The 19,424-nt window shown below is 41.8% G+C and overlaps 1 protein-coding gene across 3 annotated transcripts in view; it reads left to right on the top strand.

The window, feature by feature from the left end:
* The window catches only part of LOC117157194 (uncharacterized), a 64,397-nt gene that overhangs the window by 8,470 nt on the left and 36,503 nt on the right, over positions 1–19,424 (top strand). Inside the window, exon 1 of one of the 3 annotated variants that reach the window (XM_076624544.1) lies at positions 10,394–10,589. The exons of the other annotated variants lie outside the window; for them this stretch is intronic. The gene's annotated coding sequence lies outside the window, so the exon portion shown is untranslated. Of the gene's footprint in view, positions 1–10,393; positions 10,590–19,424 lie in introns of those variants that run through there. 3 annotated transcript variants of the gene reach the window in all.

Genomic DNA, 19,424 nt, shown 5'->3' with positions numbered 1-19,424 from the left:
AGAGAAAGTCTAGGCGTTTAGACGCTGATCCCGACCGCCGTTGGATCGCATTACGGGGACATTACCTACATTTAAAACCGCGAGGTTATGCGTCAACCTAGTCGTTTTGCGACGTTACCTACTTAAGCAGATAACGTCGCGGCAGTGGTAATGCCAGTTTACGATTCCGCTAATTCGGTTAAATCGCGGACTGTCTTTGTCATTTTTAAGTATCGAGATAAAAATTTCACCTGAGATCTGAAATTCCACGTTGTCAAGTACCGGTCTTATAACGATGCTGTGATTATACATTTATCGACGATCTAAATAATATCGCAGAGATACACGGCACGACAGCAAACTTCCCGGACTGGTACCAGACTACGAGTTCTAATGGTTTTCAATTAAATTTTTCCACGTTTCCTTCAAGTTATATTCTATGCACAAAGTATCTGAATTCAGGGAAGTTTCCAATTGTCAACTATGTAACAGTTTTATGAATATACCGTGTGCGTCGTACGAAACTTTCGCAATTCATTGACACTGCGACGAAACACGTCTGTCGTGATTATATCGATAAGATTTGAAAATCGAAAATATATTTGTTACAGAACACGTACATGAAAGGTATCTATGTGCGAGTGTTGAAATACTTTCACGAGCCTCTGTAGCGGTTCTCCGTCGAGTGACACGGGACCTTCCGATTTCGAGGCGAGCTTCTTCGACCGATTGCTCTTATCTGCCATTGTAAATCTATCTCCCGTCGCGTGACGTATTTATCGTTGAGAAAGTAGCAGACAACGACCTTGATTCTACAGCGATATCTAGACGTATCGAGATATTTAAATTTCGGTCCACGAACGTGGTTGGAGGTTCCCCGATCTCCTATCTCGAATTGCACGAGGGATTTTCGACCATTTACATCCCGTCACGAGAAGCATACTGCGCGACAATAAAATTCCCGGATTATGATAATACAAAATCGATCATTTATTATCTTAAAAAAATACCCTCGACGTGAGGGCCTCTTTCGATTACACGTTTAAAAGGAATGTTCATGTTGTGTGTCAATGTTTTACGAAACACATGTTTGCGATAAATACTTGGTAATTTCTATACATATACATTTTTAGATTGATTTCAAACTTTACCAATGTAATCACGACAGTCGTATCTGATTAACAAAGATTTCGAAATGTTGCACCGCACCGTATGATCATAAACATTTTCTACGATAAATGTTCAAATACCAATGTACACTACGATCTTCTTTGTTCTGTATCATCGGAAACAAAACGACTCGAAGCCTTTTCCTTCTTGGAGCAGACAACATGGATCGCACACCTCTCTAATTCCTGCACGCGCTCCGAACGTTGTTTCCCTTCTCGCTCTCTGACTGGAATATTATTTAATCTGCAGATCTACCAATTAAGAAGTGAAAAGCTCGGGGAGCAGGAAACGAGGTACGATTCAACGGATCGCGAACCGGAAGCATCGGCATTGGAGATCTCTTCCGACGAGTCCCCCCGATCGTGCGGAGAATGAGCAAAACTTTACACCTCGCGCGGAGAAGAACCCACGGCGTTTAGATATCTTTTATCTTTCTACAACCATACGCTATTTTCCCGTTCTTCTTTCTCTCTTCTCCTCGTGAGCTCTTTACCTCCGCGATCCTGCTGAAATTCGTTGCCTCGTTGGTCGTTACCGCGATAAAACTGCGACACGGTGACGCTTTTTATTTCGACAATGGTATGCTCGCGCGAAGACACTGTTCGCTCTTAATTACTTTTGCTCTAGATTCATATACGAGTAAGGCGGTTAAATGGAAAAATGGAAGGCATAAAATTCAGAAGAAAACTCTGTCCTCCTTTTTAAGCTTTTATCTTTTGATCTAAGAACTGTAAAATATTTCCAAGTCCTTGTATTCGTCCTTATTTTCTACGTTGGTTGGAACACTCGGAGAAAAGAAAATTCCGCTAATGATAAAACTTGATCAGAAGGTAGGTTAAATTCGCGAGCCCTCCAAACAGGTAGATAGATAGATAGAGAGAGAGTGAGAGAGAGAGAGAGAGAGAGAGAGAAAGGGATAAGAGAAAATTCTACCCTCGGCCACCTTTTAACTCGAGAACTGTAAAACACTCCCACTCTCTTTTGCTTTACCTTATTTTTCACGTTGGTTGGGAAACACGGGGTAAAATAAAATTCCGCCAACGATAAAAAGGTGCGTAAAACTCGCGAGATCTCCACCTTTCCGTGGGTAAGTTTCGTGTTTGGAAATTCGAGGGCCGAGACTCGTCCAATATATTTTTTCTCCTCTCTTTCTCTTTATTTCGTCAACGTGTTGTTAAGTTATTATTAAGCTATTATTATTATTGCCCCTAACCGTTAAAACTCCGCCGTTCCCGCCGGAAGAACCCTCGAAACTCCCCTGTGCGTTATAATCGTCCGGAAGCGTAGTGCGAAGCGCTTTTGAAATTCTCCCTTTCTCTCTTCTCTTCTTAACCTTCTTATTGGAAACACTGCATCTCCAGTCCCTCTGTTCTTATTTACGAGAACGAAGTACACCTCGAACGATCGTCAGATTCAAAGGGCGGTACGTAAAAAGTAGGTCGATAAAACGGCGAAATGGTGTACGTAAACCGGATCGTAAAAATGATGCAATCAGAGGTTGGCGAACGATTTTAAGATGTTTATATGAACTTTTAGAATAAACGCTGGTGGCGATAAATAAACCACAATGACGTGATAATAAAATTTATGCAAACAATAACGGGAAAGGTAGAGAAGTATAAAGGACTTGAGAGATAAAAGACACTAATAAAATAACAAAACGTCTAAAAGATAAAAGTATTGCGTACTTTGGTATGACGGGTGGCAATTGCTCGTACATTTCGAGGATCGATTATTACTCTGCTGCTTTTCCTCCGATCGTTTGATAAACAAAAACTCGAGTGTTTCGCGGTGAAAAAGAAACTTTGTTCCTTGAATTTCCAAGATAACCACGGCGCGTGTTTTTGGTCATACTTGACATTCTTCGTGCAGTGGTTTTATTTTTTGTGCGCAGGCAGCGCTGCTTGAATGCCAGGACCCCCGATAAGAATCCACCTTGAATTCCAGCCAGAATTTCGGATTACTTAAACTTTAGCGTAGAGGAATAAAATAGATTAAAAAATAGAAAATGTCAGCTTAGAATTATTTTCATCGTAGAACATTTTCTCGTCCAAGATCTGCCTATAGGCACCGATTCCTAATTATTAATAATGAAATTAATCGAATATTCGATACAAGTAGGAGCATAAAATGGTTTCAAAGTTCCGATTGGTAGCGTACATTTTCAACTCCTTATACTACTCTAGAAACTGCATTGGAAAGAAGAATGCAGAATAGAACGGAAGGTCAGGTCGATGTAGAAACGATCACGATGTACTTCCAAGCTATTACGAGCGCATACGTATGCGTGACGCGTGACGGAGTCACAGACGCGTGCATAGAGGCTCGCGGGGGAACGCTTCATTCGTACAATACGAATGAATGGGCAGTGGTACGACACGACATCCGGTCGGAAGAACGGATCGCGGGGAAGGAAGGGTCCGTCTGGTGTACGCGTTCATTTTCCACGATCGCTATTTCAAGAGAGCGCCGGGTGCGCACGGTACCAAAGGCGGCGACGGCGGCGAAAAGCCTCGTAAAACTTTACGACCAACTCTAAAGTCAGAATCGTCCGGTCGCGAAACACTCCGCCGTCTCCTCGTTTTTGCCGCGTTTATCCCGTGAACGCCGATAACACCAATAGGAAACGATGTTCCACGATCGGACCCCGTCCCGATCCACCTGATTTGCGGCGTTCTACGGTAAATCGTGGCCGAATGGTTTGCTCGAGTTGTTTAGATTATGCAGCCATCGTTCAGCGATCTTTTATGGCCCGTTTTAAGGCAATGATTTCGATCGTTCGTGTACACTGTTCGCTTTTGATGAATCTGGAGAAAATCTCTGTTCGAGTTTTGAGGTTTTAGTCGAGCCACGTATCTTTGAATTGGATGAAGGTTTAGTAAACACGCGGTAAGAAACGAGTTCGTTCACGTTTTCTTATAAACACGCATGCACGTGACATCGCTTTCATATAAAATATACATGTACATAAAGCAGTACTTTATTTATTTCACTTTCACGATCCGTGTTATTGAAATCTGTGTTTGAAGATTTACAGGCTGAACGTTGACACCATCTTCGTAAGCAATCGACCATTACATCGATCTATCCATCCAGCCCTAACACTTATCGGTACTGTAACTTTCTCACCAAGTCGTCATTTATACGATTGCCGTTTATTTTTATAGCCAGAACTCTCGATTACAAGTTACAACATTCAATCTGTTTCACTTAAAATCATAAACCTCTGTAAACTACCTATAGAAAGAAAATCGTTCGAGCAAAGTGGATGTCCTTCGCGTGCGGTAAAACGGCTTCATTTTTCCTCCGCCTTTTTCATCTTGTCTCGCTTACACGCGTATTGGCCACGATAACGGTATTCCGGTTTTGCAGGCGCAATTAGCCGAAACGGAGCACAAACATTCGGAACGTCGATCGGTATCCTGGCGCACTGGAGATTTATTCGAGTGATATACGCAGGCTCACGGAAGTATTCGAAAACATTTTGAAATTTCCTTGTTACGAGACTCGATTAGCACGGTTACGCGTAACAGCAAAGTTTGAACTATTCCGATCGTTTCTTTTTCTTCGTTCCGATTAGCTTTTCAAATGAACTTATCACCGAATGGAAAGCACGCAGGCTTTCACGGTTTCGTGGATTAATTATTGTGAAAGCCACTGTGCCACGTATAATTGGCGCCAGATTCGACACGCGAAAAAGCGGAATCGAGGTCTCTTCCTTGTTTCGCGATCGTTTCCCGCCAGATATTGGCTCATCGTCGTTGTCGAACCTAAGTGTTGAAATCCTGGATCGTCTTCGCGTGGACTGCGCTGGGTCTAAAGGCAACGAAGCGTGGGGCATCCGATCTTTCGCAACGAACCAGGCAAACGCATCTGTTCTTGTCCCGCGGCGAACGGGAGTATGATTTACGGCGGCACAACGAGATAGCGTGCAACTTTAATTCGTGCCTCGTCGCAGTTTCGCCAAACCAGAAAGCCAATTTGTAAGAAAGGATTAGAACATGGTTTCCTGTTTGCTCCATTATTTAGAAATTTCCAGCGTGCTTGAAAACTCTCGAAAGTATTCAGATACTTGCTCATTTTTGACATGATCTGTTTTAATTACAAAATTACGGATATTCAGAGGCTGGTGAACATATTTGAACGCTTGCCGGAAAACTTTTATGTTATGTTGTATTGTATTGTTATGTTGTATAAAATAATCATACCGGTAAATTGTAAAATAAGTTTGAGAATGTGCACAAAAGTATATTTCCTTTAAACGTAGGCTTGGCAAAGAATTCTGACAGATCGAAATAATCGAATGATCCGTTGTATGGATCAGTTATATTATACCTATTATATCGATAATATATCAATATATTTACCTAATATCGAAAACTCGACTCGTGTTCGTCATATGCTTTGTACAGAAGAATGAAGATAAATCGGCATTCCTGGTAGCGTTTAATTCGCGTTTGTGTGCGACAACCTATTGGACGTGGTTGGAAGGAAAATCGCGTTACTCATCGTATGATCTAATATGCCGATGATTTAGAACGGCGGCGAAGGCGTGCGAGTGCGGCTTTTATTTCCTTCGGAATTTAATAGTTGAAGGAACATCGAGGGCGTAACATGTCGGTGCGCCGAGAAAATTATTTTCACCCGTGTAATTAAAGCCCGTTCAGTCTATTGTTAAATATTGCAACAAGAATCAATTGGCTGAGGCTAGAGGCATCGTAAGAACGTGCTCTAACGCTCGCTACGAAATTGGAACGCTCGTTTCGCGATTGTAACGTTGATGAAACACCGATTACCTATTAATCAAAACGCTATACAACGACTCTTGCATGATACTACTGTATTGTTCCAAAATATCGATAAATTTCACTCTTCCTGAACATCGACAATTTATTTATGTTAGGCATAAACTACCTTGGAAAGCTATTCGTGATTCAGTAACTTACCTATATCGACGTGTTCCTATTAAATGAATCCATTGCGAGACCGATATATGTACAACATTATTGAAAAATGTAAATAAAGCAACATATCGTTTCATCGAAACACAAGAAAAGTCTTGAAATTTATTGCGCAATTCAGATCTATAGAAAAAATGCCCGCACTTGAGAAAGAAATTATCCTGTAGTTATAAATGTATTTCAACTTCTTCAAACGTCGTGCCAACCAAATCTTAGAAATCTTTCGTCAAAACTGTGATATAGATTGATTGATAAAACATTGCAAACAAGAGTTGCATCAATACGACCTTGTTCCTTAACTCGGATATAGCAGTAGATTCTTCTCGTTTGTCCGAATAAATTTGGGAACGAGACAACGTGACAATAGAGGTTCCAATTGTAGAACAAGATCGAAAAGAGTTTCAAATAAGTTATACACAGAGTTATATTTCAGTTTGATATAAGATAACAAGGGGTTAATTTCACCCTTGAACCTACAACTTGGCATCCCACGCGTTCCTGCGAAACAGACAAAAGGGAGAAAAAGGCAAGACACATAAATAACTGGAACGCGAGGATAAGGGATAGCACTTAATCCCTGGCTCGTTCGATCCTCCGGACTAAATTTACGCGGCGTCGCGTGCCGATCGCGTCCTTCGACGCGCGATGCGTCTCCATTAAGCTTCGTGGCCGTCCACTTTCGAATGCTTTATCGTTGTTTTGCTTAAGCGAGCCATGGCCTCTGCCTAACAGGCAGAGAGCAGACGCTCGACGCGTAAATCTAAATTTAGTGGCATGCATCTCCTTTCGGAAGAAGATTCTGTAGAGGGTTTGGCTGCGCCGAGTATATACGCGTAGGGTCAGGAAGCGAAAGAGAAGAGGTAAGAGCTTAGCGAGCGCAGACTAAGCAGCGATGCACTTCCGCTCGAAATAACCTCCGGACGTGAATCCACAACGAACGAGATTAACGAGCAAGCTTGGCCGGCTGTGATAACTTTGTATTATCTCGCTCCTGGGGAAATCATGTGATCGACGGCCTCCCCTCGCCGACGTCTGTCTGCTTCTTCGCCGAACGACCCGCGACCAGATTAGTCGTGTGTACAGCAGGGTTACCTACATGCTACTCGTATCCGTCGATCGACACGATTTTCCGGTTTATTTAAACGCGGGCAATTGGTTCAGGTTCGAGTCGGTTTCAACGTCCTATTTAAATTCCACAAAAATACTGATAGGATGGTATCGAACGATAGTTTTCGATTTAGTATCTCTCAACTCGCCTAATAATAATGTATTGTATATCGTTTTGACAGGAGAAAGTTTTGCATCTAGGACCACATTCAGATCATTTTACTTGTCTCAACTTTGTGGAATATCCTATAGATACGTGTATATAGCGTTTTCCTACCGTATCAATCCTATCGCTTCGTCTTTCGTACCGTAAACGTTATATTACTTTTGCACCACTGTGTAGCAAGCTCGTAACCAGCGCGGGCCATTCATACTAAGAACTCGAATATCCAATGAATTCTCCTGTCACCTTGTAAATTCGTACGAACGACATTTACAGCCCGTAGATCTTGCCGGTTCTTGGAAGACATTGATTTTCGTGGGACGAAGGGCAAGAACGGTACTCGGAGAGCGGAGAACTTTCGTAGAAAGGTCGATCAATCTGCAGACCCGTGGACGTATACTCCGATTCGATTTCTCCGATCGTACGTCACGGAGCCGTCCAGCGCAGTTACTCGCGGCTCCCTCTTCTTCTTCAGGGTTCAAATGTCAGTCGGCCTAAAGGTCACGTCGATCGACCGACATTCACCGAGGTGCGCGGCCATTGTCTCCTTGCTAATCAGAGTTCTCGACACGATGGGAAACAGCGTACACTGGTCAGCCTCACGGGCGTCGTTTCCACGCAATTTCCATCGTGGGAAATTCGATTACGAGATCCTTCTTCCCCGTGTTTTATCACGGTGACACCGTAAACAGTCGTTTTCGAACTCGCAGAATTGCGAGAAGAACGAAGAAGCTCTGAGTGGTTTAATCGAAGGAGTCTGGAATCCCAGCCCGGTAATCTGCTCCAGCAATTCTTCGTCCCTTCACGCACAAAGTTTAATTGCAACCGTAGCGACCTTATCGACACGCGATAGACAATAGACGCGCCAACACCTCGTCCAACTTCGCCTAACGCCTGAACTTTGACATGGAACGAAGAACAATCATCCAGACTAAGTTCGTTCCTTGGGACGTAGTCGACTCTAGCTCGTTCTGGTAGGAGCTTAATGAAGTTACACGTAGAAACCTTGAATACCGCGTGCTGTTCCTTGACATCGTCGCCGAGGGTGCTATAGACTCTCCCTCTCGTTCATTCGAGGAGGACGATCAGAGGAGGAAAAGTTAGATCTCGTTCGATTCTGAATTTCTTATAGCATAGACGACAATACTTCCTTCGGTTGGATACGCCGGATCTTGTTTCGACAACGAGTTCTTGTTAAGCTGGTCCATGCTTTGACGCCGTTTATCAAACAGCGTGGCCTCGACTTTACGACGCCACGGAGAAAGGCTGTTGGCGACCTTTTTGCTCGCCATCGTTAACCCCTTTCCTTTCGAAACATTCTCCAGGACCTGTAATTGAATTCGCAGTTTCTCCAGTTATTTCGAGGCATTATTGGAGGATGTGTCAATTATTTTTGGTTCGAAGCAACGTGAGAGATATCGAAAGGTATCGCGGCAAAAGTGGTTCTACAGGTTCTGGATATTTGCTATACTCTATAATAAAGTTATTTTTATTCAAACACAGTCCCATCAAGTTTCACAGCGATGTTGTTGTATTCTTTGCTAAAAAGGTCAATTGACAGATAATTTAAGAGCAAGACAATGTTCACGATATTAACGTAATTTGTAATTTTGTTATTGTAAGACTGCACGAACAAAGTGTTCTTCCTCATATTTATTTAAATATATTTTCTGAACGACAAATTTACGATATACAGATTCGTATATTCAGTCCTTAAGAAGTTAGGCAATGTATCATAAGAATATTCGAGAAACAGTGGACCAACTCTCAGAACGAGAACATTTTTATTACAACATATTATTCACGGTCCCCTGGAACTGCTTTGAGACTTTCGGATTCGATTGCTTTTGGAAGTTCGTAATGCTGTTCCATAGAATCGCGGACTCAGCGAACGAATCACGCGACCGTCTTCGACAATCTATGCCAGGGAAAAGCTAAAGATGTCACCGTATCGAATCTGCTAGCGTAGCTACGACCGTAGAAACCTGTATATTTATGCGAAGTCCGTGACCTTTGAATACCTCTGCCTCGTATATTGCACCGCGAATATTCCGCTTTGTTAAAATAGTAGGACGAGCGCATCCAGAATTTTTCGCGAAATTGAATTTATCCTATCCCCGTAACTAGTCTATTTAACTGGCCATTTTATGCAAATGCAATATTGTAGGAATGTTGGGTTGCGATGTAAAGTAAGTGGAGGAAAATTTTATCTGAACCCTTCAGAGACCTAGTCTTTTTTAAATCTGTGAAAGAATTAAAGTAAACGTACGAATTCTTCGCAATCCAGCGTTTCGAACGAAGTAGTCATTTTTTAAAGTTTTCATAATTTCTGAACGATTTTGCAAGGTTTGCTTAAATTTTCATAAATATTTTAATATTTACGAACGATGGTGCTCGGTTCTCGATCACTCGTCGTTTACGCGCATTTTCTCTGCCTCGCGTAACGATGAATTTCCTTGCAAATGCAAATCTCCAGAATTCCAGTGCAACAGATACCGGATCAGAAAGTCTGAAAAGAATTTGTAGCCGGTTTTATTATTCGCGATTCAGAAGTTCCGATGAAAAATGGTCTCATACGTTCACGCTTTAACCTTGAACGAATGGACAGGTCTAGAAAGTGTCCACAGTGCAGAGTAAGCAAACACACGATGACGAGCAACCGCGTGAAAGGATCGCGGAATTCGCGAGATTCTCCTGTGCTCGATTGCACTTTCCACGACAAAGTGTGGAAAGTGGGTGTGCATCGTGAATTAGTATGAGACACGTAGGGTGTCTAATCGTCGTGGAAAGTGGGAAAAAACGGTATGCAGGGCGGAAACGCAGTGGGACGAACGAAAAAGGAAATAAACCGGCTGCAAGAAAGTCCACAACTATCCTGATGCTTCGGCCTAAATTATGCGTTTTCACCGGCGTCGTATTAAACACTGTTCTCGTTCGTTTTATGCGGTGGAAGGGGAGCTCTTCGGTGAGACCTGATTGCACAGTTCGCGGTGGTTGTTCCGTTGTTCGATTCAGTTTGCGTTGGATGCGTGGTCGTTAGCGGATCGCGGTAGGATTAACGGAGATTTCGTGTGTTGTTCCCAGTGTTTTGGCAAAGTAAATCCGACAAATGGATATTGTACGAGAAAAAGGATTAATAAATCGTCGGATGAAAGTTTCGTTCGCGATTTAAAAATTTCGAAGATGAATTTTGCTCGAAGGTGGTACAGGTAAGAGTACAATTGTAATTTATAGAGAGACGTAGATGTTTGGAAAGCCGACAGGTGTTTCATGTATCGGGAGATGTAGAATATTCTACAGTGGAATATGATACATCGAACTAATTAGTTAGTTAGAACTTTGTTCATAGTAGCGTATATTGCGATACATATACGCGTTTTTCCGTCTTCTTTACGGCATTCAGATTTTATTTACAATTATTCGTCATACCAACTATGCTTCGTTCATCGTAGCATACATCACTACGCTCGATTTTCTTGGAAAAAAATTCTTAACCAAGTTCTTATGAAACACGGCCGTGTCTCAAGAAATACAAAATTGATTTCGCGAGAAGTCGTAAGCAGCGTTAAGTGGAGGAACGAGGTGAAGTCATCGTGTCACACATTCGCGCAGCTAACTGAAACGAGAAGATGCGTTCATAGGGAGAGTTGGTGAAAGTAATTTTTCTCAGTAGCCTACGATAAGCTGGATGCTTCTATACCAAAGATAAGAGATCGGCACGCGAGCAAATAATCCATTTCGCGGACGGGTTGGCGATTGGTCGACCGCCATTGCCAATGCCGTGCGCGCGCGAACACGCGAATATACTCGTGTACTGTAAAAGCAAGACCTTGCTTCTATCACAAAAGGCGGACTTTCACTTATTACGAGCGAATTCACGCTGCTGTGCCTGTCTTTTTTCTTCTCTCTTGGTAATTAAGGTGTACACGGCCGCGGTTCGAATTACCGACGATGATTAGGCTGTAGGTGCTCTCCCTCCAACAACTTAATGACAATATTGACGCAGGAACCTAGTTTCGGTCCACTTCGAGTTGCGAAACGAATCGCGGTTAGGTTGCGAAACTCTGGCAGCACGTTGACAGAGCTGCACCGCTCTGGGCCTTTGTTTTATTCTACTCTTACGTGTGACAACTTTAACTCTTTTAAAAGCTATAGTTAAAGTTGACGCTATCGCAGCTGAAATTTCGTACTAATTCGTTACGTTTGTTTTAGGAATCGACAAAGTTAAACAAAGTTTGATCGTAAATTAAACCTGTTCCAAACTTTTTACCATATATTCGATTCCTACTTGTAGCAATTCTAGCGTAATATTCTATCCATATCCTTTGCTACGATACCTTAATTTTGTAACATTCGAATAATTCACAGCCTCAAGTAGTTTCATCTCTTCCTTTGAATGTTCTGCCATAGAAAAATCATTTGATCGCTAATTAAGCCCAATTAACGCTTAGGAAAATAGACACCCAACGAAGGATATGCCGGTTTCCAAGGAAAGTTCGACGAAACGGAAGTTAGGAGAGCGTGGAGTGTTCGGCACAGATTCCCCAGCCAGCCATCCGGCAAACGGTACTCCGCTTCGTGTTCGTTAACTTCTATCGGTGAATCTAGCGGCGAATAGAGTCGGTCGCGGCATTAATATTTATTTCGTTCGAGCGGTTGCAACTTCGCCAGATTCCACTAGTACGGTCTTTAAGTAGGGAGTCGGCGATTGCTTTAATTTGCAGCATCGTTTCTAAGGACGGACGAGCTGGCCGCGATACGCGGTTTATAGAGTTGTAAAGCGGCAGGATTTATTAACGAGTAACAACCTGTTACGTCCACTTCTCTCTTCGCTCTTCTCTCCATTCCGAATCGTTCAACTTCCCGTCCGTCGACTACCGAAGTCGCTCCTTCTGGTTTCTGGTTTTTGTCTCTGCTCGTTCGACAGCTAAGATTATCTTTTGGTAGTCTGTTATTCGAGGCGTGAAATTTCCATCGATAGGTTTGCTCTTTCTTTGTACAAGAAACAAGCGATTTCTTTGCCTCGTATCTTTATACAGATCGATGCTTTAGCTTGTTAGAAATCAAACTGATCGAATCTAATTGCGAATTGCCTATTTCGATTTAAGAAATCTATCAACGATAAATATAATACGATTCGATCGAATATGATACGAAAAATTCCATAATGAGTTATTTTTCTAAATAAAATGACGAAATCTATCAGAGTTTAAAGTTTCTTCTAAATTAACCACACGAATATCCTACATTCTCCTCATAAAGCACAAACCTATTGCGAAACGTTAGCATGGATCGCACTAATTGATATTAACACATGCAAAATACAATTTATGTCTCTATTTTTCTCTCTTTTAATTACAACGTCACGATACTGTATAATTAAAAACGAGAATTGTATTAATTTCACTGGGTTCGATACGAAAAGATAAGATCCGTGAATTATTGGATACAAGAATTTAAAGTCCATTCCCTTGAAATAATCTGGTATTAATTAAATAACTGTGCGAGCCACGTCGATCGAAGACGTATCACGTTCCCTCCGGTCGATTCGATGGTCTTCCGGTGTTTGCTCGCGTTAAAATCCCGTGACGACGATGTGAAAAGTGTTCTCCGGACGGTGGAATGGACACTGGCACGTTCTCAGCTCCGGGAACGTTTCATCGAAACGAATGGAGCGTTTCGCGTGGTTTATGTACGTTCCTCCCAGAGTTATGCGTTTCTTCGGCAGCCGATGGCAAACGTGCTGGCACGTAGCGGAACTTTGCCTCGTACGTGGTCCTCGCACACATAATCCACGCCTTCATTGTCTGCATTAGTGTGCGTCCTCCGTACAGCCTGATCTCCGCTTTGAAACTTCGTCGAAATTAAAGGAAATCTTCCGTTGAAAATCGACACTTATATACTTTTATCTTTCTTGCGCGTAACTCAAATATTTTCCTTTGTTTTGTTATCGTAATCGTGACACGAGTTAACCACGAGAAGTCAGTATCGTTGTAATAAACGTATAAAGCTCACATATACAGATGTAAGATTCGAGTATCGAAATGGACGGTACCAGACACATTTCCTCGCTGTAATATCGATAAACGGTTCTTGGGAAATATGCAGAGGATGTGAGAAGGTCATTAAAAGAAAAAAAAAAAAAAAAAAGAGAGCGAAGGTATCGAAAGTTTCTCCTTCGATAGGAATGCGGGCATAAGTTATAGAAATGCAGTGAACGAATAATAAATAGTATTCGTGACGCGAGAACGAACCAGCCGTTATTGCGAAAGACGTCGTTACGAGTTTCTTCGATTCTCACGACCGCACCTTTCAGGTCAATTTTCACGCGTTTACTGTCTTCCAGCTGATTCGAACTTTTCGCAAGACTCTCACTCGTCGAAGAGATACGTGCGTCGCATGAAACATACTTTGAACTAGAAATTAGTAGCCATATACTAAACAGTTTTCCATTCCGAGGCTATTTAAACAAGTAAATTATCAGCAGACTCGCCGATGATATTACTGTTATCTCTTCGGATAATTCGCGCTTTGATTCTTATGTATCTGACCCAGTTGTATCGAAAAGTAGCTCACGATCACCTGATACGACCCCTACTCTATACTTTGCACAGAACAATATCCTATAGAGCGAGGAAAATCTCATGAACGATTCCCATTAACCCAGGTCGCGGTTCGAGACGATCATCCTGTACACTCCACAAGCATGTACATTCACAAACACGGAGAAAAGCTCGTTGAATAGCGCGTGAGCGTGCGTATAACTGAGTTTACGGTATACTGGTCGCGCGCGGGAACGAAACCATCTCGGATAAGAATATAAATCTGAGAGATTCGTTCGGTTTCTCTGGTTTGGAGGACCGGGCAGGGGAAGTGCGGAAGCCTCTGAATGCGAAGAGGAAACGCTGACACCGGTCTGGTCGACTGTGTGTATGCGAATGAACGAGAACCAGCAGAGGCATTGACCTCTTTGGCGACCTGCACACGCGTGCGCGCCAGTGACACCGCACGCGTGCGAATTCTGCCTTCTCCGGATAGATCGACTACGGATCAAAAACTTTCTATATTTTTCTTTCTACCTTTTACACATCCTTTTTACTCGAGACCGTTTATTAAAATATTGGAAAATAGGATTTTTGGTTTATATTGGAAGTTAGATTAGAAAATGGAAGGTCGTGAATATTTTATTTACCTTTACTTTTTTTTATTTAAGAATGGTTATTAAAATACTACTAGAAATGAAAATATTCTTTTAGTTCGTTTCGTTTCGGAGATTTGATTGGGAATCGAAGAGTCGACAATTCTTTCCAGAAGAGTAGAAATATACGCCAGATTAACCTCCAGTCTGTATTAAATAAATTTCAATTATACATAAAAAAAGTTCATTATATCGAACGATTAAATAGCCAATCAAATTATGAAAATGTGCATTTCACTTAAACGTTTGAATTAAATATGGCGAATAATGTATCCCCGCGCGAATTTCACCTGCACGTGCTCTCCGTTAAATAAGAAAAATATAAACAACAAAATACATTAAAAAATATCGGTATTTTTAAGTTTCATCCGACAATAAATCAAAGCACGCATCCTTTTTTACGGTATCGATTCTATCCTGTTAAGGATCTCGTTTTTGACTACCATTATGTTTTTACACAAAACGTATAAAACATTAAACAGGAACTGTTTTTGTTATCACGCAACCAAAAATAACGTCCGCAAAATTTATATTACAGAGTATCGAACACGTTCAAATTCTAAATGATTAAAACTCCAGTTCCGCGCAAAACATATCCAGCAAACTTACTATTCTTTATTCTTCGATTAGTTTTAGTTCCCTCGTGCCGTATTGCGAACGATCGAGGCTTCGTACAAGGCAACGGCTGAATCGCCTTGAGATTTCGATCGGGAAAGGTTACACGGAGGTTTCGCGCGCAAGGAAAGAGCCGAGACTGTTAACGTTGGTCAGGGATACTGTAACCTTTCGGATCGGTTACTTTCGTCATCGTCGCCATGATCGTTCGCAATCCGCGCAGGCTATTACCTCTAATTATTATTTCAGTCTGCCATTTTACGAGCCACAGAACGATCTTTAGGGTTTCCTCGAAACGGCTAATTGTGAAGTTCTCGATTCGCGTACTCAGTTTCTAGTTATTAAACCCACGACTGCCATACACTTTCTCCCGTCCAGCATACCTTCCCACGTTCTTCGACCCGCGGTGCAGACGTCGCTGATATTCGCGCGGATAATAGAAACTACCGGAAGAACGAATTCCTTGCACCAGTACCTGTCAGTGCTTCGGTAATTTCGATCGTACACAGTGTCTGACTAGACGAGTTATTAGAGTGATATTGCTGCAGTGACACTATCTTTGAGTGAATATTAGGAATCTGAGCGAAAATCTGTCAATAGAGAAATTATACAAATCCCGTCAGATTTTAATACATCGTCATATTCGAGTAAATCTAGTAAAAAAAAAAACTATAAGAAGCGAATTACGTGGATGAACCAATCCGAGTGCTTGAGATTAGAACGTGATAGAACATGTAGGGTATCGTTACGTTAAGATACTACGAACAAAATTTCTACGATGATGTCAGAAAGATTATAATATCTTAACAATCTTCTTAAATTTATCTTGGAACGTATCGTACCATTTGTTTGAAAATGATACGAAAGTCAAATTAATACACCGAACGGCAATTTTATTCACGGTTTTAAAATCACCTAATATTCCTGCTCTTTCAGCCGGTCCACGAATGTTACAATAAAAAATTTCCACATAATCGTACGTCTCGTCTGAAAACATAGCGTAGGCATACGGAAGAATCAGATGTACGAAGAGTTCCTGGGTTAATTAACGCGACCGACCGGAAATCTGGGTAAAAGTTGGCGGGTATTTCGCGGATATCGGAATTAGTTGGCCGCACGGTAACGCAGAATCGAGAACGACCTCATTAGGGGGCCGTTTCTTCTAGCAGGTAATTAAACGGGCAAAGGAAAGGAAAAACTCTGGCCGCGGGTGCATCGGTCGCGAAGTAGGGCTTCGCATTAATTGTATCGCGCCTCGTTAGGTCGTCCCAGAACGGGTCGAGGTGTTTCAGACTGGGCTAGGGAAACGACGCCGTATGCCTGATAGCCGGGAGAAACAGAGAAGAGAAAAAAGAAGGAGGGAACCGGGTCCGGGGACCTTGTGCTCATTGCCACGGCGGATCGACTCCGGAACACGAGCATCACGTGCTTCTACAGCACCGAGAGAGAGTTTCGACGATCCTAGAAACCCTGACACGCCATGCCGGTCGGGCCTAGTTTTTTCACCGATCAACCCAGCTTGCCTTCCTTTCTTTCTTTCGTATTTTACGCCTTGCTCCTTCCGCGAAGAAGAGTTTCTTTCGGCTACGTCAGATTCAGCGTAACGATCATCCACTTAGACTCGAGCCAAATCGATCGACTCTGTCGAGATACATCTTCGATTTTTAAAAGATTAAACGATCATAGTATACGGAATCCAGCCCTGGAGTATTATAGTGGAATAGCGTGGAGTGTATTAATTTTTGTTTCTCTAAATCTCTGAAGTATTGGTAGTTCTGTACGCTCTGTGGTAGGTTTTCAACGCAGCAAGAAAGATCAAAACTGTTTAATAGTAGGATTCTTTTATACGATCGAATAACATTACTAATGAAATTCTACAAGTCACGTACATTATAACGTTTCAACCGAGATTAAGATTCTAAAATGCTAAGAACCGTTCGAAAGATCTTGTATGGAGATCTTACGTGGCACGCCGTAAAAATGTAGAAACGTTGCAGAGAGACCGGAGTTCCAACAGATCCAAAAACAGTTTCTTTTCGACGTGGCTCCATGATTCATCGACGATTAAAAATTGCCGTTTCAAATATGGCGTGCACATGTTGCGAGAAAGATTGTCAATGTCGTGCCACGTGCGTTGCCTAAAAGGAACGAGATAGCGAAGGAATATCAGAAAGCGGATCGAGATGATTCCAGAAGCGGATGACACAGTAACCGGGTCCAGTTTTTTCGCGACTCTCTCGAAACCTGGTCGTAGGCCGCGGAACCAGCGCGGTGAACTGCCACAGCCCTGGAACAGCGTTGTTTCCGGGATCATCGTTTACGATCGACGATCAAGGCGATTGTTCCGGCTTCACGGGGATCTATAGGCTCTACCGGTTCTAAAATCGGGGACAACGAAGCGACGATTCGTCTTCGGGCAATTAGAAATCGGTTGCGCTTCCGCGAAGGCGGTTTTTGAGATTTTCTGCTTCATTCTCGCTTCCGTGCGATTTCTTTCCATCGACACGCGCGAAGTTTCCAGAAGTTTCTTAGAAGATAGCGATGAATTCGACGATCGATTTAATTTCCTAGAGGCCCGTATTTTAGTATATGTGGAACGTATCGAATTTCTTCTTAATTCCAGGGTTCATGGAAATGTATTTCTTGTCGATCTATGTAATCGCGAGAAGATCGTGATTAGGAAGCTTATTTTGGAAGTTAGCTAATCAAGTTTTCCTTGAACTTGTCTATCGACTTCAAACATTGATCGATAAACGAAGATGCGGAAAACAAGTTGAAGGTGGGAGGATTATCGGCCGGAAATCGGTCTCGTTTCGTTACGAGTTTCCACGAAATCTTCTCTTGCAACGTTTCGTCGTCACAATGGTCGCGAGATCTATCGCGGTCATCGATCTCTTCCTGTCCAACGCTGCGTTGTGTACGTAGAAAACTTTGACGTCATTCGGTTGCCTTGGTATCGCGCAACCGACGCGACGCTGCAACCGACTAAATTCCGTTGAGAATTTCAGCCTCCCTACTGTTTATCGGAATAGTAGCTATATATAGCTGTGTGAGATCTCGTAGTCGATCGATGAATTTTCTAGATCGTTTTCGACTCGAGTTGGTCGATTAAATCACCAGCAGGAACTTGAAAAGATTAATGCTGACGTTCTTTTCGAACAAAAAGAAAAAAAGAAGTAGTTTTATTGGGCGGATAAAATAAATAACACGAGAAATGAAAATAGATTGTTCGTCATCGGTTGTAGGCGAACGTGAGTCTAGAGAAGACACAAGAAGCACGGCGACCAATCGTCAGATAAACGAGAAACGTATCTGCTGTTTTGTTTGAGGAATACGCGCTATTGTTATCGAATCACGTGGACTCGCTGTTCGTACTAGATAAAGCAAGTGGACGAAGTCGAACGAATGGACGAACGATAATTAATTCCGTGCGATCGATTCAACGTTCGTCTCTGCTCTACGTATTTGTGTAGTATACATCCATTCACGAGTATTAGGACATCTGCTAGTTTCGTGTGAAACGAATAATCAGTTAGAATATCATATTCGTGCAAGATAACGATACAAAATGCACGGCAGAAACGAAGAAAGTCTGCTTGCAACAGTTAAGAGGAAAATAATTTATTAATAATTGAAGATTTTTTGTAGACAACACTGTAAGTATAAGAATTAAAAAATATTGTTTGTGCAATTTCCATTTGTAAATAATTATTAATTATTAGCGTTAAAAGGCGATTGACTTTGTTTTTTTTTTATTACCAATCCTGTGACAATTCTTACTCGGAACATTATAAGATATATTTGTGTAGTAAACATAAAAAAAACATCTATAACAAAGAACAATATATAATTTTTGTTGTTATATGTTTTTATTTTTTTAATTAAAGTTATTTAGAGGCGAACAGGATTGGTATCTACAGTGCTTGCAAACTTAAACGAATGTGCCTACAGATGACATGTACAGGCTTCTCTACAAATAGTATAATATTTAGTATCTAATACTAAATAACCCTTTTCTGATGAATTTTGACTGTATTAGTGGAAAAAGTAAAAAATTTCGTGATGCATTTGCATTATCGTACACTTAAGATCGTATAATAATGAAAACAAATGAAATTTCGAAAATAATTTTAAGTCAGACAAGTCTTTTTTCTCCGCTAAAAAAATTTGATGCTTTTATATTTTATGTTTCACATGTTTCCACAATTTTCGAACGCGAAGCTTCATTGGA

The sequence above is a fragment of the Bombus vancouverensis genome, chromosome 15, assembly GCF_051014615.1.
Source record: "Bombus vancouverensis nearcticus chromosome 15, iyBomVanc1_principal, whole genome shotgun sequence".
Classification (NCBI taxonomy): Eukaryota; Metazoa; Arthropoda; class Insecta; order Hymenoptera; family Apidae; genus Bombus; species Bombus vancouverensis.
The sequence above is the reverse complement of the archived record's forward strand: the minus strand, read 5'-3'. Positions and strand labels throughout refer to the sequence as shown.